General features: G+C 40.8%; 1 protein-coding gene across 4 annotated transcripts in view; it reads right to left on the reverse strand.

Moving 5' to 3' along the window:
• Positions 1 to 19,303, reverse strand: part of HAPLN1 (hyaluronan and proteoglycan link protein 1) — a 70,616-nt gene extending 51,313 nt beyond the window's left edge. For 2 of the 4 annotated variants that reach the window (XM_054810472.1, XM_054810470.1), the window contains exon 1: positions 18,943 to 19,303. The gene's annotated coding sequence lies outside the window, so the exon portion shown is untranslated. Of the gene's footprint in view, positions 1 to 18,848 lie in introns of all 4 variants that reach the window. The other 2 variants (XM_054810471.1, XM_054810469.1) reach the window with 1 other exon arrangement.
• Positions 19,304 to 19,758: the final 455 nt, after the last annotated feature.

Raw genomic sequence — 19,758 nt, forward strand, 5'->3', positions numbered from 1 at the left:
CTTAAAAATTCTCCTATCTTGTGTTTACATGGTAAGAAAATAAGATAATAAAACCTAACTAGTTAGCATTCCCTAGGACACCTAGAAATAGATCCCTAGATGCTCTAAAACACTTAGAACAATGCTACTAGTTGGAAAAAAAAACCACAAAACCTATGAAAAATGAACTAACCAAACACAAAACCCTAAGGTAAACCTTTCTAAAGTGTATGAAGGTACTTGACACTGCTGGTTTTTAATGTTTTACAAGGATAAAGAAAAAGACAATAGTATCTGTCTAGGCACAGCTTCCATTTTGCTAACCATCAGAAAAAAGGAAAAGTGATTTTGTTGGCAAAACAGAGTAGTGGGTACTGTTAAAGACAAATGTTTGTTTGTTAGAATGCAAGAGGAGTAGTTAAACAACACTGTCTATACTTCTTGGTCACTGAAGCAAAGGTTATTAATTTCACAAGAGATATCCACAGCTTACTGTAGTGATATGCTATAAATTCAGTAAACATTTTCAGCAGTGCAAGCTACCTGAGGCAATATCCTGACCTGAAAATGTTTTCTGGCAAAGTGTTCCTTGCTGGTCTGTTACTTGATGGTGACTCTGTACAGTGTCTTTGAGCAGCGCACAGGATGCAGTCATTGCATAGACACTGTAAATGGAGTTTGTTAGGATTCTTTCGTAATGGATGTGCACAAATAAGCAAAAGCTGTAAGATTTCTCTTTGCTTTGAAATGGCTAAATGTGTTCCAGAATATGTTTTTATTTAAAAAAAAATAAAATTCATAGAATCATAGAATCATAGAATCACAGAATGGTTTGGGTTGGAAGGGACCTTAAAGATCATCTAGTTCCAACCCCCTGCCATGGGCAGGGACACCCTCCACTAGACCAGGTTGCCCAAAGCCCCATCCAACCTGGCCTTGAACACTGCCAGGGAGCCAGGGGCAGCCACAGCTTCTCTGGGCAACCTCTGCCAGGGCCTCACCACCCTCACAGGGAAGAATTTCTTCCTAACATCTAATCTAAATCTCCCCTCCCTCAGCTTAAACCCATTCCCCCTTGTCCTGTCACTCCATGCCCTTGTAAACAGTCCCTCTCCAGCTTTCCTGTAGGCCCTTCAGAAGGAAGGCTGCAATCAGATCCCCCCAGAACCTTCTCTTCTCCAGGCTGAACAATCCTAACTCTCTCTCTGCCTGCCCTCACAGGAGAGGTGCTCCAGCCCTTTGATCAGCTTCGGGGCCTCCTCTGGACTCACTCCAACAGCTCCATGTCTGTCTTGTACTGGGGCCCCCAGAGCTGGATGCAGTACTGCAGGGGGGGTCTCACCAGAGCAGAGTAGAGGGACAGGATCACCTCCCTCAACCTGCTGGTCACACTGGTTTTGATGCAGCCCAGGACACGGTTGGCTTTCTGGGCTGCAAGCGCACACTGCCGGCTCATGTTGAGCTTCTCATCAATCAATACCCCCAAGTCCTTCTCCTCGGGGCTGCTTTCCATCCATTCCTCGCCCAGCCTGTAGTCGTGCTTGGGATTGCGCCGACCCACGTGCAGGACCTTGCACTTGGCCTTGTTGAACTTCATGCGGTTTGCATGCGCCCACCTCTCCAGCCCGTCAAGGTCCCTCTGCATGGCATCCCTTCCCTCCAGCGTGTCGACCACACCACACAGCTTGGTGTCGTCAGCAAACTTGCTGAGGGTGCACTCGATCCCACTGTCCATGTCGCCGACAAAGATGTTGAACAGTGCCGGTCCCAGTACCGACCCCTGAGGAACGCCACTTGTCACCGTTCTCCATTTGGACATTGAGCCATTGACCACAAATCTTTGAGTGCAACCATCCAGCCAAAAAATTAAAAAATAATTTTAACTTTACCTCCACTTTTACCAAATGACTTAATGCTGGTTGTCATATTTGTAATGCAATTTAAGATGTAGGGATGAAAAGTGATTTGTAAGAACTATTATTTTCATGGTTCTGAAGAAAACCTTCCAAATACAAGCTCGTGGCAAGCAGCAGCAGCTCCGTGGTTCCTAGCTGAACCTGCAGTATTCTGCCTAGAACAGTATCTCCCAGAGGGGCCCACCGCTCCTATTTGTTTCAGAGAAGTAAAAGTATAATGTCAGAAGTATAGCAATTACTATTTAAATATAACACAATTAATGCTTTCATGGGTAATAGCTGTAGCAGAAATACTCAGCTAGTTCACCTAAGTCAACTACTGCAAAAAGGTGAATGGGCACATACAAACTGCTCAGAAATATGGGGTTAAACCTCTGGTCCTTCCATGTGCCACTTCTGCCACATTGCTATGGTGCATATCATATCTACCCGCAATGGGGATAGGATTAAACATCACACTTCTTAAAGCATCATTTACTACTGTTTGCCCAAGTTCATGTTGGCTTTCCTGAAATTCCAAGGTCATAAATGTCCTCTTCCACATCTTGAATACCCTAAATTCCCTAAATCTAAATGTCCCCAAAATCTTCTCATGCAATAAATACTCAGCTTAAATGTGAACATGGTGTATAGAAACTGGTTTTAATATCAAAGTATCTTGGGAGTGCACTGAAGAGTGTGTAAAATGGTGTCCTGGCCAAATGCTTCTTATGAAATAAATATGCATAAGACGTGCTGCACTGACTGGGCTGAATAAGAGGAAAATAGAGGAAGATTTGATGTGAGGGATGTGAGAGGCATTCCTATTGCAGTCGTTAAAGAGTCAAGCCTCTTTGATATGTATGCTATCAAAGGTGACTCAGGGCAGCTTGTGCAAACAGGCAGTTGCCAGGACTACTGGAATAGGCATGATGTCACCGCACAGTTTGCCTATGCCAGAAGCCAAGGGAAAGGCTGATGCTGTCTCCACTTTGGAGGGTAAGTGGAACAACGGATGTTACTGGAGCAAGAAGGGCAGCTGCACCTGCCCAAGCATAGCAGTTGCTCTCCCTATTGCTGCTTTCCATCCAGCAGCCAGGGGAGAGTTCTCCACACCTCTCCCGCTCTGCTGTCTGTTCCAGCTCTGTCTGTCTCCCATCCTTTCCTTGTGGCAAAAGATGCTTGACCAATAAAAGGCCTGAACTCTCCTCCTTGGAATAACAAAATTCAGTGTCTCCTTTGTGGTGGTAAACCTTCATGACTTAAGGTGTCAGGAACCAAAATTTGAACTTTACTTTGTGACATCTCTATCAAGCATGTACCCCCAGAAGTACAATCAGGAAATCAGCACAGCAGGGATTAACATGCTGGCTGAGAGCCAACCCAAGAGCCTGGACATGTCCTAGCTGGTCAGACCCATGGCACTGTTTGCAAAAGAGGTTTTGTGAAACTTGAGAGCAGACTGATGGCACAGCCCAAGGCTACAGCGCAGTGTGGGGTTCACAGCCTGTCATTGCGTAAGAAGTGGTATGGCTAGATGAGGACTTAGCAGTGCAATGGGAAGCTTGGCTTCCCAAGTTTAGCTTTCTCAAACTTGACTTAGACACCTTCCGATGCCTTGACACAGAGATCACATACTGTGATAACTGAATCCTTCAGCACATGGAGGATAAAACCTTTATGACAGTAGCAATCCATCTAACCCAAGGAGCTAGGATGGACGACAAGACACATTGACATGACAGATGATGTTGTTGGTCAGCATATGAAATACTTTTACCTGCTTTGAATATGAAGTAAGAAATACCTAAAAGTATTCCCACCAAGTCTATGAATTTATAAATTAATAATTTCATAAGCTATATATACTTTAAAGGGAGGACGAAGTCAGAAAATCAAAAGGAATATTACTGGCCTCTGAGTCAATGAGCCAGGAGACATTAGCATATGCAATCTTTACTGTAATTATTTAACATTTTTCAGGCTGCTGTATTAACCTTTGCAAAAGTAAATAATGGAAAGTTACATGACTATTTTCAACAAAGCATGAACCAGAACTTCTTTTTTTGTCTTCTTCACATGGAGCAATAAACTTATTGCTCAAAGCATTTTGGCCAGATTTTTATTTGCCTTCTACTCATGTAGACATTTGTATCTTCATAAAGTAAATGCATAGTATTCACATACAATATATCCTAAACAAGGTGAAGAATAGGAGTTTCCTTGCATTGAAAAAGGTGCATAAATTTCCATATGTAATTTCTATTACTATATATATTTTTTAGCTTTAACTTTGATCACTAAAATGTGTATAGATCTAAAGGGACAAACTGTATGAATTTTTGTAGGTTTTTGTTGTTGTTTCTACATTTTCTCTGTGTAATTTGTTGTATTTTTTCTAGAAGCATATTGAAAATCTTCTGGGGCAGCGGATGACTTTTTTTAAAAACTATATAATTCCTAGTACTCTCAAGCTATCTAAATTCTTTTCTTTACCTACATGCCCATTTTCATTTCCTTACTTTCTTGTAGTCTTTACCATGCAGAAATCTACTTTTTATTTGGAATAATGACTATTTGAGGTACTATAGAAGATGACAGCCCCAAGCAATAGGAGTGCTGAGAACTATTGCAGATTCTAGAGGAATTGTTGATCTGGGCTCAGAGACTAGCTTGCTGTGATTCAGTGTTGCATGAAAGCTCACAAACCCCTTTGAAATCACAGAATGGTAGGGGTTGGAAGGGACCTCTGGAGATCATCTAGGCCCACCCCCCTGCTAAATCTGGATCACCTAGAGCAGGTTGCACAGGATTGCATCCAGGTGGGTTTTGACTATCTCCAGAGAAGGAGACTCCACAGCCTCTTGGGGCAGCCTGTTCCAGTGCTTGGTCACTCTCAGAGTAAAGATTTTCCTCATGTTCAGATGGAACTTGCTGTGTTCCAGTTTGTGCCCATTGCCCCTTGTCCTGGCACTGGGGACCATTGAAGAGAGTCTGGCCCCATCCTCCTGACATCCACCTTTAGATATTGATAAGCATGGATGACATCCCCTCTCAAGTCTTCTCTTCTCCAGGCTGAACAGACTCAGTTCTTTCAGCCTTTCCTCATACGAGAGATGCTCCAGTCCTTCTAATCATCTCTATAGCCCTCCTCTGGACTCTCTGATGGGTGCATCCCATCAGGGCCCATGGATTTGTGGATGTTGAGTATGCCTAGATGTTCTCTAACCTGATCCTCTTCGACCAAGGGAAGGTCTTCCTTTCTCCAGACTTCCTCTCTTGCCTCCAGGGTCTAGGATTCCTGAGGGCTAGCCTTAGCAATGAAGACTGAAGTGAAGAAGGTAGTAACTGCGCCTTCTCTGTATCCTCCATCACCGAGGCACCCATCTCATTCAGCAGTAGGCCCACATTTTCCCTAGGCTTCCTTTTGCTGCTGATGTATTTGAAAAAGTCCTTCTTGTTGTCCTTGACATCTCTTGTCAGATTTAATTCCAAGTGGGCCCTAGCCTTCCTTGTTGCATCCCTACATTCTCTGAAAATTAAGTCATGAGTTTAGCACAAAAACAATGATGTGATATCAACTGAGCAATGATTGATGACACAGATGTACTCTTGTGTTGGGTTTGTGTGGCAGGGTTTTGGTGGCGGGGGGGCTACAGGGGTGGCTTCTGTGAGAAGCTGCTTGAAGCTCCCCCTGTGTCTGATAGAGCCAATGCCAGCCGGCTCTAAGACGGGCCCGCCGCTGGCCAAGGCCAAGCCAATCAGCGCCTCTGTGATAACATATTTAAGAAGTAGAAAAACACTTGGAGAGAGCTTTTGCAGCCGGAGAGAGGAGTGAGAAGATGTAAGAAACTCTGCAGACACCAAGGTCAGTGCAGATGGAGGGGGAGGAGGAGCTCCAGGCGCCGGAGCAGAGATCCCCCTGCAGCCCGTGGTGAAGGCCATGGTGAAGCAGGCTGTCCCCCTGCAGCCCATGGAGGAAGGATGAGGGGGTGTAGAGATTCCACCTGCAGCCCGTGGAGGACCCCAAGCCAGAGCAGGTGGAGGCACCTGAAGGAGGCTGCGGCCCGTGGGAAGCCCACGCTGGAGCAAGTTCCAGGCCGGATCGGTGGACCCGTGAAGAGGGGAGCCCACGCCAGGGCAGGTTTGCTGGCAGGACTTGTGACCCCGTGGGGGACCCCACGCTGGAGCAGTTTGCTCCTGAAGGTCTGCACCCCGTGAGAGGGACTCCACGCTGGAGCAGGGGAACGATGAGAGGAGTCCTCCCCCTGAGGATGAAGAAGCGGCAGAAACACCGTGAGATGAACTGACCGTAACCCCCACTCCCCGTCCCCCTGTGCCGCTGAGGGGGGGAAGGATGAAGCCGGGAGTGAAGTTGAGCCCGGGAAGATGGGAGGGGTGGGGGGAAGTGTTTTAAGAGTTGATTTTATTTTCTCATTCCTCTACTCTGTTTTGCCTAGTAATAAATTAGATGAATTCCCTCTCTAAGTTTTGTCTGTTTTGCTCGTGCCGATAATTAGTGAGTGATCTCTCCCTGTCCTTATCTCGACCTACAAGCATTTCGTTATGCCTTTTCTCCCCTGTTTAGTGAATGAGGGGAGTGAAAGAGCGGCTCTGGTGGGCACCTGGCCTCCAGCCAGGGTCAACCCACCACAACTCTCCATGCAGTTCCTCTGGATTTCCTTCATTATAATCCCTCCCAAAGCCATTGGCGATGGTCAGGATTAGATTGGCTTGTACGAAGGCAGATACATACTTTCTGGGATAGTGTCACAAGAAGAAATTTATATGGCACTGAGCTGGAGGGAATGATATGCCTTGCTTGACTGAATTGGTTTCACAGCCACATTTTACAGGTGGCTCTATACCACTCCCAGATAAAATGATGAGGGCACCTACATGAATACCTGTATCTTCATACCATCCCTGTGAAAAAGGGGAAGTTTTATCATCCCTTTTTTATAGATGGAGGAATGAAGGACTAAGAGCTCCTAACTTATTCAAGGTCATGGAGGGATTTAAGTTGCTTCTCAAGCAACAGTAAAATATCTTTACTTTCATTCCTATTGCAAGTAGTACATAATTAAAGATAACAATTAATATCTGTTTTCAGATGCCTGAATCTCAAATTGACATTTTGTTACACTCTCTCTGCTAGTACGTCAATCACATTTCGTCCCTTCAAACAGCAAGGAGTTAAGATGGCAATGATTCCCTGCAAGTCCTTTGTGGGCACTCCATTATGCAGGGAGAAATTCTCAGCCTCAGTGGCAGGGAGATATAAGCAGTAAGGTGCTGGTCTTCAAATTTGCAATAAAGTTTGCTGGTTTGTAATCATACTAGAATTCCTGCAGCAGTGAAATGATAAACTACATTAAAAGGATACAGCAAGCACTAACTTATTGCTAATGGTCCATTTTGTGCCTGTGGACCTTTGGCTATCCTCTGCTGTGATTTTTTTTCAGAAGGAGGAAAGCAAAGGTCAGAATCATAGGCAAATCTGTTGGTTCATTCCTCACTGTCCAAGCAATACACCATATGGAATATATTTGAAGTCATTTTGAGATGAAAGATAACACTTGAAAAGGCTCTTCTAGCACTGAATCAACCATGAAGTACCCACAGCTTCCTGAGTCAATCTAGAGATGCTGATCAGTTTAATGCTGGAGAATTGAATTAAAGGTCAAAGCCAAGAGCAATTAAGGACTGCATGATAGGAAATGGAAGAGTCATTTGGGAAACATAGTGTAAATGAACCTCATGTTTTCTGTACACTGTCTTTCTTTGCTTCCTTCTCTAAATTCCACTAAACAGTTTTAAGAGGACTGTTCAACATCTGAGAGCAGTAATTACCATGCACAGAAGGGGTGAGCTTCCTCCTCACATCTCTCTGTTCTTGTTTGAGGAAAAGCAATATCATAGTTTTGGTATTTTTTACTCTTTCTTTCTTCCTCATTATTTTTGCCTTTCTTCCTCTTTCCTTGAATGGCATCAGAAAATGGCATTGGACTTTTTACAAGGGTAGGTAGTGATAGGACAAGGGGTAATGGCTTTAAGCTGAAGGACAGTAGACTTAGATTAGATATTAGGAAGAAATTCTTCACTGTGAGGGTGGTGAGGTACTGGAACAGGCTGCCCAGAGAAGTTGTGGCTGCCTCATCTCTGGCAGTGTTCAAGGCCAGGCTGGATGGGGCTTTGGACAACCTGGTCTAGTGGAGGGTGTCCCTGCCCATGGCAGGGGTTGAAACTAGATGGGCTTTAAGGTCCCCTCCAACCCAAACCATTCTAGCACTCTACGAAATGCTGCCAGAGTGGAGGTTTGGCATAATTTTGTAATATCTCGCCCTTCTTTATTCTTGTGCTTTTGTATATCCAAGTAGCCAAGAAAGAACCCATAGCCCTTTTTAGCTAAACTCAATGACTTAACTTTCTGTTCAGTACCATGAGTCTAGGTAATAGATGAGCAAATATGAATTTGACTGTAGAAACCTAGTCTGACTGCCCTGCACAGCAAGGTCAGGTAGAGTTGGTTGCTCAGGCCTGTGTCCTGCTGGGTTTGTACCGTCTCCAAGAACGCAGCTGCTTCCACCATCTCAGGGAAACCTGTTCCAGTGTTCAACCACCCTCACAATGGAAGTTTTCTCTTATGTTTAAACAGAATTTCTTGTATTTCTGTGTGGGCCCCTTAGCCTCCTGTTCGTGTCACTGGGTACCATTTTCACTGAGATGAAAATGCCCCTTTCAGTCTCACTTAGCCCAGCAATACAGAGAATTGCTAGACCAAATCATGTGGTTAGGACTCTCTACTTCTGCAGTTCACGTATTCAAGCTTTCTATTGTAAGCACAAAGACCAAAAAGACTTTTCTTAGTGGGAGTCAAGACTCTTATCTAATATTATGACTTTAAAACTGATGACCTAATAAAACAAACCCACAAAATGTTATGAGAATTGCAAGAGCTGACTGTTATGTTTTCTAGGCCATCTGCCATATTTAAACTTCCATGACAGAGAAATATGAACCAAATTCTCTTTGAGAATCTGTATTCCCTTTGTACTAATTGTCCATACTGAAGTCTGGGAAGACCTTATAGAGAACCAGAATTGCCTTTTACATTTTTTTCAGATCTGCAAGATTTCCTAAAAGAATATGCATCAAAAACCATGGGAATAAAAAGTTACAGCTGTTGACCAGCAGAGTGTTGATTTGTCTTCTTGTTCATATTTATTTGGACATCGCACAGTAACTGAACTTGTAAACCTTTAACTGCAAAAAAAGAGACATATTCTTGCTTCTGGTTTTCCTCTAGACTACAAAGACTATCTATAAATTTCCCTGAAGTAGACACAATGGGACTGTGACTCCGTTGCCAAAAAAGCCATTGCTCATAGGTGGCATTTCTGTGGTCTTAAAAAAAAAAGCCAAAATTTATTGAACCAAGATCCTGGATTTCTAATGACTTTGGACCATAGTTTAGGGCATACTCAAGCCTGATATAAGAAATGTGCTAAATTGGCTATTTGGTGTCAAAGGAACTCAAATATGGAGAACTCTTACATTGGACACTCGCATGTCCCTCTCTTTTGATACATTTGTTAGGGCGAGGTCTTGCCCACGTGGGCTCCATTATTACACTACATCTGTAAGATTTTATTTAACTTTTATGTGACAAACTCAGTATAAATTGGACGGTTGGTACATACATATACACACACAAACATATATATATATATTTAAAAAACCACATGAAACCTGTAAATCCTAGTTCCATAGCAGTTTCTGGAGTAATAAATAAATAAATAAATAAATAAAAAATCAATTAATATCATTGTCTGCACAGGGAGGGTAGTTTTCTGAGATGACTATGTTGCAAAATGCAAGTCACAGAAACAAATACAAATTTGTTCAAACTCATAATCAACTAGAAATAAAAAGTCACATTTCTCCAATATAACGTCAGAAGGCGGCTGAGGTCCAAACAAATTGTAGTAATTCAGTAATGGTGCAGTCCTGAACCAACATTCCTCAGATAAAATAATAGAAGCTGCATCAATCATCAGATGAACCAAAAATAAGTCACGCTCACAACATGGCTTGACAGGATCTATGTCTCCTGGTCTCGAAATAAATGTTTGTGCTTTCCCTTGACACTTGCAGTGTTTTCCATAAATGTGGTAGCTTTGATTTGGTGATAGATGACCACTATTCCTTGGCAATGTTCTATTCAAGCATCATTATCTCATAATTCTCTGCATATTTTTTTTGCTGCTTGATACTTCTTGAAAAACAGTAAGTCTAAAGTTTCTATCAGCTTGATACCTGAAATGAATCACTCAGTGCAGTGATATGCATAGGTGAGGATTCTTCTTTCATCTCAGATTTGCAGTACATGATTAAAAATAAGTAATTCTCAAACTCCATTTACCCAGATGATATTTGAAGCCAGACTGGACTCAACCGTATTTGTGAAGATCATGTATTTGAATTACTGCATTCAAGAACAAAGACTTATCTTCATAAGCCACAAACTCTGAAAACTCATTAACCTCTTTAGATTTTGTTAAATATTATTCTGCTTGTTTAGATGCTGAAGCAAGTTAGTTTTCAAAAGTATTTCTCCAAACAAAAGTATCTAATTCAGTAGAATTATAGAAAAGTTGTCCAAGAAAGAACCCAAAGGAGTCACCACCTGCATACTTCTATCCGTTTCATCTAATGTGATATTGAAAACTGAAACAATGGGACTTCACAGGCTTTCCAGGCAGCCTATTCCTGAGCTTTCTCATGTTTTAGAAATCTCTTTCTCCATTCTTTCTTCTTGCAAATGGACCTAATACTTCTCTTTCTCTGCCATAGACATAGGGAGCAGATGGTTTACTCTATTTTTGTAGCATGTTTTTATGATTTAAAGACTATTATTATGACTGTCCTTCCGTGTATTCATCTTTAGGCTAGGCTAGATTGGGGTTTTCAGCTGGTTCTTCCAACTCATGTTTCCTAAACTATCATTTTTATTATTTTCCTTATGACTTTCCTTAGCTGGTTTATACAGATCTCAAAATGCAGTACCTGGCACCAGAACAAACTCAAATGAGACCTTAAACCTTATTCATGTCTGTAGATTGTTTTCTTTCTGCCTCAGTTTACCATATTCTATTTCTTGAAAAGATTTTTTCCTATTTTTTTCTGCAATTAGGCAAGAACATTTTCACTTCAAAGCATAGCTTCCAAAATAATTCAATATCTCCCTATTTCGTGTTGTCTAAAAACTTAAGCATATTTTCTATTCCATTATCCAAGTTACTAATGAAAATATTGAAGACTACCAAAGCTGACTAGGCCTGGCAAAATCCTATTTGATATGTGCTTCTATTTCACAGTGAGCTATTGATTTCCTAACCAGTTTTGAAAACATGTCACATTAGTTTTATCAAGACAATATCTTCCTAGCTAGCTTATGAAGATGTTATACCTGCCACTATCATTCTCCCATCCTACTGGGGAATGCCGTACTAGATTTGAAAATTTTTCTTATTGTCTGATTTGATCAGAGCAAAACATACAATAAAATGCAGATGCAATCAGATATGGAGGTTGCTTTAGAAAAACGTAAGAGTCGCATGCTTCTCTTAGCCTGCTTATGGGGGAAACCAGAATGAAATGCCTCGAAACTAGAGGCAACAACCCATTCATTGGCTAAAAGACCAGATGTTGGTAATAAAGAAAACCATTCAGACACATTGACAAATGTTTTATTATTCTTTTGATCTACTCTGAGAGATTCTTGGTTAAAAATTGCATTTTTTCCTGCTGGATTTCCCAGGACATATCGTTGTTTATTTAACTGCACCGCACCTTTGGCTCCTGTACAGACATTCTACTTGTACCTGTTCTTTTCTGCTTTTTATATTTTATGTTACCAGAATGAGACCAGTATGCCACACATCTGCAGTGCAACTGTTTTTTTCTGTGGCACATGGTTTACAGGCTCAAAGGAGCTGTGTTGAAAGACATATAACGCCTGCAGCAGTCAAGTGCTTCTATCTGTCTCCTACTATGTGCTCCCTTATGCATGAGACATAAGGAACCAGGTCACTTCAAGCCAGCACAGGGAGCAGTCACATCAGTGTGCCACATCAGGCACCAGACATCACGTAAATGACTCTGAACTTGGTGCCTCTTACCCTGGTGCTTGAATGTGTTGATAGCCTACTTCTTTAGCTAAAGCTAAAGCTAATCTATTGTCTTTGGTGTCTTTTCTCATTTGCAATGACATTTGAGAGAATAGATCTGCAGTACAACGTGGCCAGATTATAATCTGGTTTACCAAGTCTTTTAATCAATGTTTAATAGTAAAAATATAGTAGTCTGTAGTTATCTTTATCACTCATAACAGCTGAATTACCATCCTCTCTATTCAGTGTTTCAGCTGGGAAAAAATCTGAAAAATGTTTGAGATCAACATCTTTACTGTCACTCATTGGTTCTTGGCTCACAGAGATGACCATTAAGTCCCCAAAGTACATCAAAACAGCATGACATGATATATACGTGACCAGACACACCACCACATGCACCACGAGACAAACACACTACATTAATACAGTTTTTAGAATCATTATTTAGGTTGGAAAAGACCTTTAAGATTATCAAGTCCAACTGCAGTTTATTTCAGTACACCAGTGAAAATGTGCTCTAATCAAACCAATCAAAGAATAAATCCAGCAACATCTGAACAAAAACCCAAACCAAACAAAAAAAATCTGCCTGCTTGACTTGCTAGTAAAGGCTGAATCACACTTTGCACACCTATTTAAATCTACATAATCCAAGCTACTAGAGAAGCAAGTTACAAAGACTCAGCAAAACTTGACATTTTGCTTCAGACATTTGGAAATCCAGAAACATAGTTTATCTGAAAATAATCATGTGCTCATTAATCTTTCAAGTTATGCATGAAATTAAAAACGGAGAGCTTCACTACTGCCTGTACAGCATGCTGGGTGTTAGAAAATGGGAGCAAATTACCTTAGGCAATAAGCAGCATGTATCAGAAGGTGGCAGCACCGTTATGGTTTGCTGTAATTGCAACACACAAGTATCACTGCAATTTCAGTAAAAGAACTACCGCACCTACTGTAACATTATTTTTCTCTGATATAGTTCTTATAAATGTCTTGGTTGGGCCCAACACTATAATGTTTTCCACAGCTTTTACAAAACAGGAAAATTCGCAATGTGCTTTTCCCATTTCTAGGCAGTATTTTTGTACATGACTCCGGGTTGCGTTTTTCTTTTGCCTGAAAATATGTTTGTGGAAAAAACAACCACCGCATAGATATTTTGGGGTGTAGCATGTATTTTTCTCAAATATTAATAAATAGATAAGTAGTTACTCAGTTCCATTTGGAGAGTTTGGGAAGTGATTCTAGCAATAAATTTGTTTTTCTTACATTAAACATGTACTTCTACAGAGAGATTCCATAGGTGCAGGTCTTGATTCCTCCACTCTTTGTAAACGTGCACAGTTTTACTTAACACTTTATTGAGGTACTTGTGTCTACAAAGCTAAAGAGATTTGCAGGTTAGGAGATTTATGTACTGCTTTTTGATCAGCCATGTGGGATATTATGAATGCCATTCTGCAAATAGATGAATAGTTTTATTCACTGAGCCCTGTCTGAGTTTCTATTGATTTCACTGAATTACTAATGTAAGTAAAGTTGCTTATATGTTGTTTTGCTGGATCAGAATCTCACAGCACAGTGGTATTGTACCATGCCTTTTGTGTATATGATCTGCCAAAATGCAAGTGCCAAGCAGTGATAGCCACTAACTAGCAGAACAATGAATCACCAGTTTTAAAACAATGGAGGGTAATGGTCTGCATGTTAAAAACTACAAATCAACAGCAGCCTGGCATTTTAAACAATCGATTTTCAATCACCAGCCTACAAAAAAATAAATTACACATTCTAATAGAGCATGTGAACATATATATACATACATACACACATATATATACATATGCATAGATGCACACAAACTATCTTTTCTCTGTGTGTATAGGCATTATTGTAGGAAAGGAATTGTGAATGTAAAGAAATGTTAATCACAATAGATGTCTGTATGCCTCATGATATAATGCACTAATACTTATTGATACACTTTAGATGATGAGTTGCCAGGTACCATGACATAGGCAGTGTAAATTAACTTGATATAACATGCAAAAATCCCCAAACAACCCAAACAACTTAACACACCCAATTGCAAAAGTACAGACTAGAAGTGATCAAACAAAAATTTGAACTCTAAGTAACTTTCCCTTCTTTTTCGCCGGAGTAGTTTGAAACATTTGTTTTCTACTACTTAGATTTCTGCCAAATACATTTCTAAACTAACCTGTCTCCATTGCCCATATGTTCCTAGTAGGCTGCAAGCATTTAAAGCAATTAGGAGATATTATTAATGGAAGACTGTCTCAAGATAATGGTCTTCTGCTATTAGACAAATGCCAAGATGACATTTTTTGAAGCAAGAGACATATATCCAGGGACATTCTTCTGGTCTCATGATTTTATTTCTATTATGCCAGACAACTAATGATGTAGATTCTGCTGTAATATCTGATGTGCCCTGCTGTAAGAAATGGCGGTGACTCTGTGTGCCAGTGACACTACTGGAAAGCTTTGTTTCAGGAGAGACTCTGCAAAGACTCTCACTAAAAGAGTTTGGGTCTAGTTCCATTAGCGGCTCTTGTGATTCACAGTACCAGGCCAGGCAGAGCTAAATAGAAAGGTAGCCACCTGTGAAGCATAGAATCAAGTCAATTAGCCCATTTGCTGCCGTGGTATTTCACCTTCCTGGACTTTCATTTGTAAACTTTGCCTGATTAATGGAAAGGCAGATTTCCTTCTCACGTTAGCCATTAACTCATGCATCATGTTAACAACCTCCTATGGTAATATTTCATACAACTCTTGAGAAGTTTTTGAAGTGGTCAGTGCAGATTGCTGGTCCGTGACTTCTTAATGCATGTTTTAAAAGTTTGTTTTCAGAGCCATTGATCATGTTCAAGATTTCCATTCTGTTGTACTAATTAAAAGGAAACAAAAAAATGTGTTTTCAAAGCCAAGTGAATGAGAAGGACATGGAAATTGTTTGTTCTTCTAAGTGTGATGTTGCCATTTGATTTACTGCTCGGTGATGAAAATCAGGAGGAAGCAAAGCACAGGGAGCTTCACTTTGCCCAGTATTTTAATACTTTTCTCCAGTAGCCATTGTGGCACTTACTTGAAAAATGTAGGATCAGAACCATAGATTCATCACTTGGTTTAGGCACCTAGGAGATGACTGCAGTGGTAGCTGTGATGATGGTGAAATTTTAAAAGATCTTAGGAAGTGGAAGCATGTAAACTGGTCGTGTAGCATAGAAACTGTCACAAAGTATATCCAGATTGATGCATGCCTGCTTAAGACCTGGTCATTTCATGGGATCCTTTAGAGCTATGAGAATTGACAGCACCCGAACATCTACTACTGAAGAAACAATCCAGTGGTCCAAAAAGCAATTTTCCTTTCCCCAGTAAAGAGAAAGGACAGTCCAAGAAATAAGCACGTATGAGGTCTGAGGAAGACAGAGATAAATGACAGAAGAAGAAGATGGAGAGGGATTATTACCTTTTATTAGCCATCAGAAATAATTCGACATTTTCTTTGTCTATGGCTGTCATTGACAAAATATTCAGGGACAAAACAAAAAGGCATTTAACAAAATCACAACTTACATGATAAAGGAGTTTTGCAAGGAGCTTTGAAATCCTTATTGCTGAACATAGCTTCTCCTGCCACAATATTTGTACAGAAATCTCTTCAGTTTTACAGTAACAGCTCAATATGTGAAACTAAGTGTTAATTTGTGGATGTGCATTACTGAATGATTTAACAAGTGTTTGGAAATAGATATTGGTGGCAAATTACATTAAATAAAAGCTGAACTTATTTTTACCAGATCTAATAGGCACTTAAAAAGCAGAAAGAACCTCCCCTAAAAATCGGGGGGGGGGGGGGGGGAAGCTAGCTGATAGTTTTTAATCGTAAAACCAAGTAAAAGTAACTACTTGCAGTTAAGTTGCACCTGGATTAGTTACAGATGTTCTGAATAAAAGGAAAATCTTTTGAAAGACTCTTTGCAATATCCACTAGGTGGCGTACAGTGACCATCTTTAGTCGTCTTATCTCCACAAAACCTCCCATTCATATAGCAGATAAAGAACTGCATTATTAATTTATACCACTGCATCCACTCTACACCTAATATTTGTTTAGCCAGCTGTTTCCTCTAATCCTCCTTAAACACCATTGATTGAAATCCTAAGTATATTGACTTTTTTTTTTACCCCAAAGAACATTTTGTTACCTACAAGTTACAAGCTACCTTTTCAAGTGCAGTACTGTATGCTACAGTTACTAACAGTGGAGACAGAATGTCTAATACTTCCTCACAAGCAACAGAAGCAGCTTGTCATATGGCAATATTTTTTTTTCCCCAAAACTTTTCATTTTCAGAGAGTTTTAAGTAATGCAATACAGTCAGGTTTACAATGAAACAGAAATGCAAAGTATTTCAACTTCCAAGGATAGTTTAACTACTGCTTCAATGCAAAGGCAAATGAAAAGCAGAAAATATTAATTTCAGTTATCACACTTTAATCCCTGCAGTGAATTGGAAAACTTTGAGTATAGTTAAATATAAGCAATTGCAAAGTCACTCTTCACTTGAAGATCTCAAAACACTTTTTCAAGGTTGGTCAATATTATTTCCAGATTTTTACTGTGGGGCAAGGAGGTTAAGTGACTTGATTAAGTAAGTATTGATAACAGCTCTTTTGGCTCCAGACTGTGACCAATGGTGGACAAAAATATTTCTTTTAAGTCACATTATCGGCATAAAATCAGAGAGGCTGGGACCTGCAATAGAAAATGCTCTTCTCATCCTTTTACAAACCGTAAAAACAAAGATGCACTGCAGCATGCCACAGAAACCCTCCATCCTTTTCTGAAAACTGCCCCCCCCGCCGCCACCAGCCCCAAGCATTTGTACTACATTAGGGTTTTTTCAGTAGCTGATACTTGTTTTAACCATGCTAACTGAAAATTAGAGGAAACTGAACTCGCGAGGTTTATAATGAAAGGATGCTTTACTGTGAATTACACTGTCAGTCATGTCTGTGAAGAGGACACTGCTGTGGATAATACTTTTCTTCATAATGACACAGGGTGCTTTTTTCTCTTTCTTATTGCAATCTGCTTATACATTCAGGAATCATATTAGGAAGACAGGCTTTTTGGCACAATTTCAGCGTAGACCAACAGTGTCTTGATTATTACACTGACTTTTTTTTTAATTATTATGTTACTTGAAAAAGCCACTCCCTACAAAATTATTTTTCCCATTTTGCTTTAACTGTCATATTGAAAAGTATCACAAATTCATCTTTTTTTCTGTCTTTCTGTTCCTTCCTGCATTCTTCCTTCTTCCCTTTCCCCTCATCACTAAATGTAATACAGGTAAGTACATACAGGTTAGAGTCTCAGATAATGCATTCAGAGCAACTCCACATAGCTATGCTTTACGGGAGTTGAAGACTTGCTTCCATTAGGTATGATAACCAAGTAAGCATGAGCTGTCTCTTTGTAGCATGAGGATTTGGCATTCTGCGTGACACGCCTTGGCAGGAGATTGCTGACTCCTGGTTCCTTCTCCATAGGAGCCGATAATAATTTTCCTGTTTATGATACATTTCTCCACGTGCTGAAAATACTCATCTCTAGAAAGAGTGTCTATTGAGAGGGTGTGTATCCATAGCTACACAGCCTCACTGTATATACATTTTCAACATCACACATATTCCTAACAATGTTTTCCTAACAAAACAATAGGAATCTTTCCAGATTGCTTCTTTCCACATTTAGGCACTAAAACGGTCTTAATAGAAACTCATTGCTGTTAACAATCTACATAATTCTCTTGTACACATTGCTAGGTTCCCAGAGTCTCCAGAAGGTGTTATATCAGTTACATGACATCACACAGCAACACATACAGAAACATTTTCTGCCCTGAAAGATCCTAGCAGCAATGAATTCCCTTTCTAATGATGTACCAATAGCAATAAATCTCCTTAATTGAAACTTGCAGATACTTTCCAACCCTTTATATCTAAATGTACCACACAAGTAGTTTTGCTCTGAAAAAATTTTGAACAACACCTTTATATGTATTTGACCCCCAAAACCCACAAATAAACAGCCAGTAAAATGATACAGTTATCATAGCCATGGACCAGCTAACGTCCAGCTACACATTCAAAATGCTGTGGCATCTTAACTTCCTTGGTGAGCGGAGACAATACAGAAACCTGTGCCAAATGTTATTCGGGCTTTCTCTGACAATAAATAGCGAAATATGACATCAGTATGTAATTCATCACATCTTATCAAAATCCTTTTCCTTCTAACTGGATGGTCAGTACTTTATACTTCCAGCCCTTGAAATTATTGCTCAGTCTGCTGTCCTCCTTTCCCTACATCCTAAAACTTCTAAAAGCATCTGACTGGATAGAGAAATCCCTCAAGAAAGACAAATCTCTGTGAAATGTATAATCCCATCGGAGGAAGCCGCAGAACACAAGTATACAACTTTTGTCTTTTCAGACAGAATCTGCAGTTGCAATATGATCTCTCCTTTGGTAACACAGAGCACTTAAAGGCAGACACATTGAAGTTAGCCAGCTTCAATCTGTCTTTCGCCCTCGCCCCCCGCCTCAGCTGCCAAATTAGATTGCTTGAAAATCCCTTCAGTGCAGCCCTGGAGCTGATGCCACAGGCATTGCTCACTGGATCCCCATCCGAATTAGAGAAATAAAGGAGTAAAAAACTTTCCCAAAAGTTTGATTTTTTTTTTTTTACCTTGCACAGAGCTCCTGAGTTGAGATGCTCTCAGAACTCTCCAGCAGTTTGGAACAGAGGACAGCGAAGTGCGGAGAAAGTTTTTGGTGCTCACCTTAAGTCAGTGTGTGCGCCTATGTCCCGAATGTCTCTTTGTGGCTCTGGGTGGCAGAGGACCCGATTCAGGGAAGAGAGAGCCACTTTCTCACCGAGAGGAAAAGAAAAGCAACACGTCATGAGTTAAGTACGCCTCCAAGATGTCTTAATTACAGCTCAACGTGCTTTCCATTCAGACCCCAGGAATGAGAGGAAAAAATAAACCCACACACGCGGTTTCTCTCTCTCTCACACCCACCCACCCACCCCGTCCCAGCACGCTGCCCTGTCCCTCCAGGTCCCTGTCCTCGCCCCTTAGGTCCTGCCCTCCCAGATCCGCACCTCAGAAAGCCTCTTGCACCGCACACGAGTCTCGAGCTAAAAACTACACGGAGCTAAAAAAAAAAAAAAAAAGGGGAAAAAAAAAAAGAAGGAAAAAAAAGTTGGTAGTGTTTCTCGTGAAGGGATCATTGAATTTAGGGATTTAGGGTGTGTGACACCCTGAGAAACATGATACTTCTGACCACTTGCCTCTGCTCGCTCCCAGCCCCCTCTTCTTATTTACCCCCCACCCAACCATTAACTCTGAGGGTGGGAACGTGGTTTCAAACGGGCAGAAAGTGATGCATGAAAGGTGGGGGGTGTGTAGTGGGGTGGAAACAGCTGGACCTAACAGGATCCCGTTGTGTTTTGGTTTTACCCCCAACTTCCAATTGAGTTATTAATCCAGGAAACAAGCCCAGCTTCTCTTATTACACCCCAAATACAGAACACGCCTTGCTCTCGGCACTGGCATCACAAAACCCTAAAGGCAGGCAACTGTTAGCCCCAGTCT

This window comes from Grus americana, chromosome Z (genome assembly GCF_028858705.1).
Source record: "Grus americana isolate bGruAme1 chromosome Z, bGruAme1.mat, whole genome shotgun sequence".
Classification (NCBI taxonomy): domain Eukaryota; kingdom Metazoa; phylum Chordata; class Aves; order Gruiformes; family Gruidae; genus Grus; species Grus americana.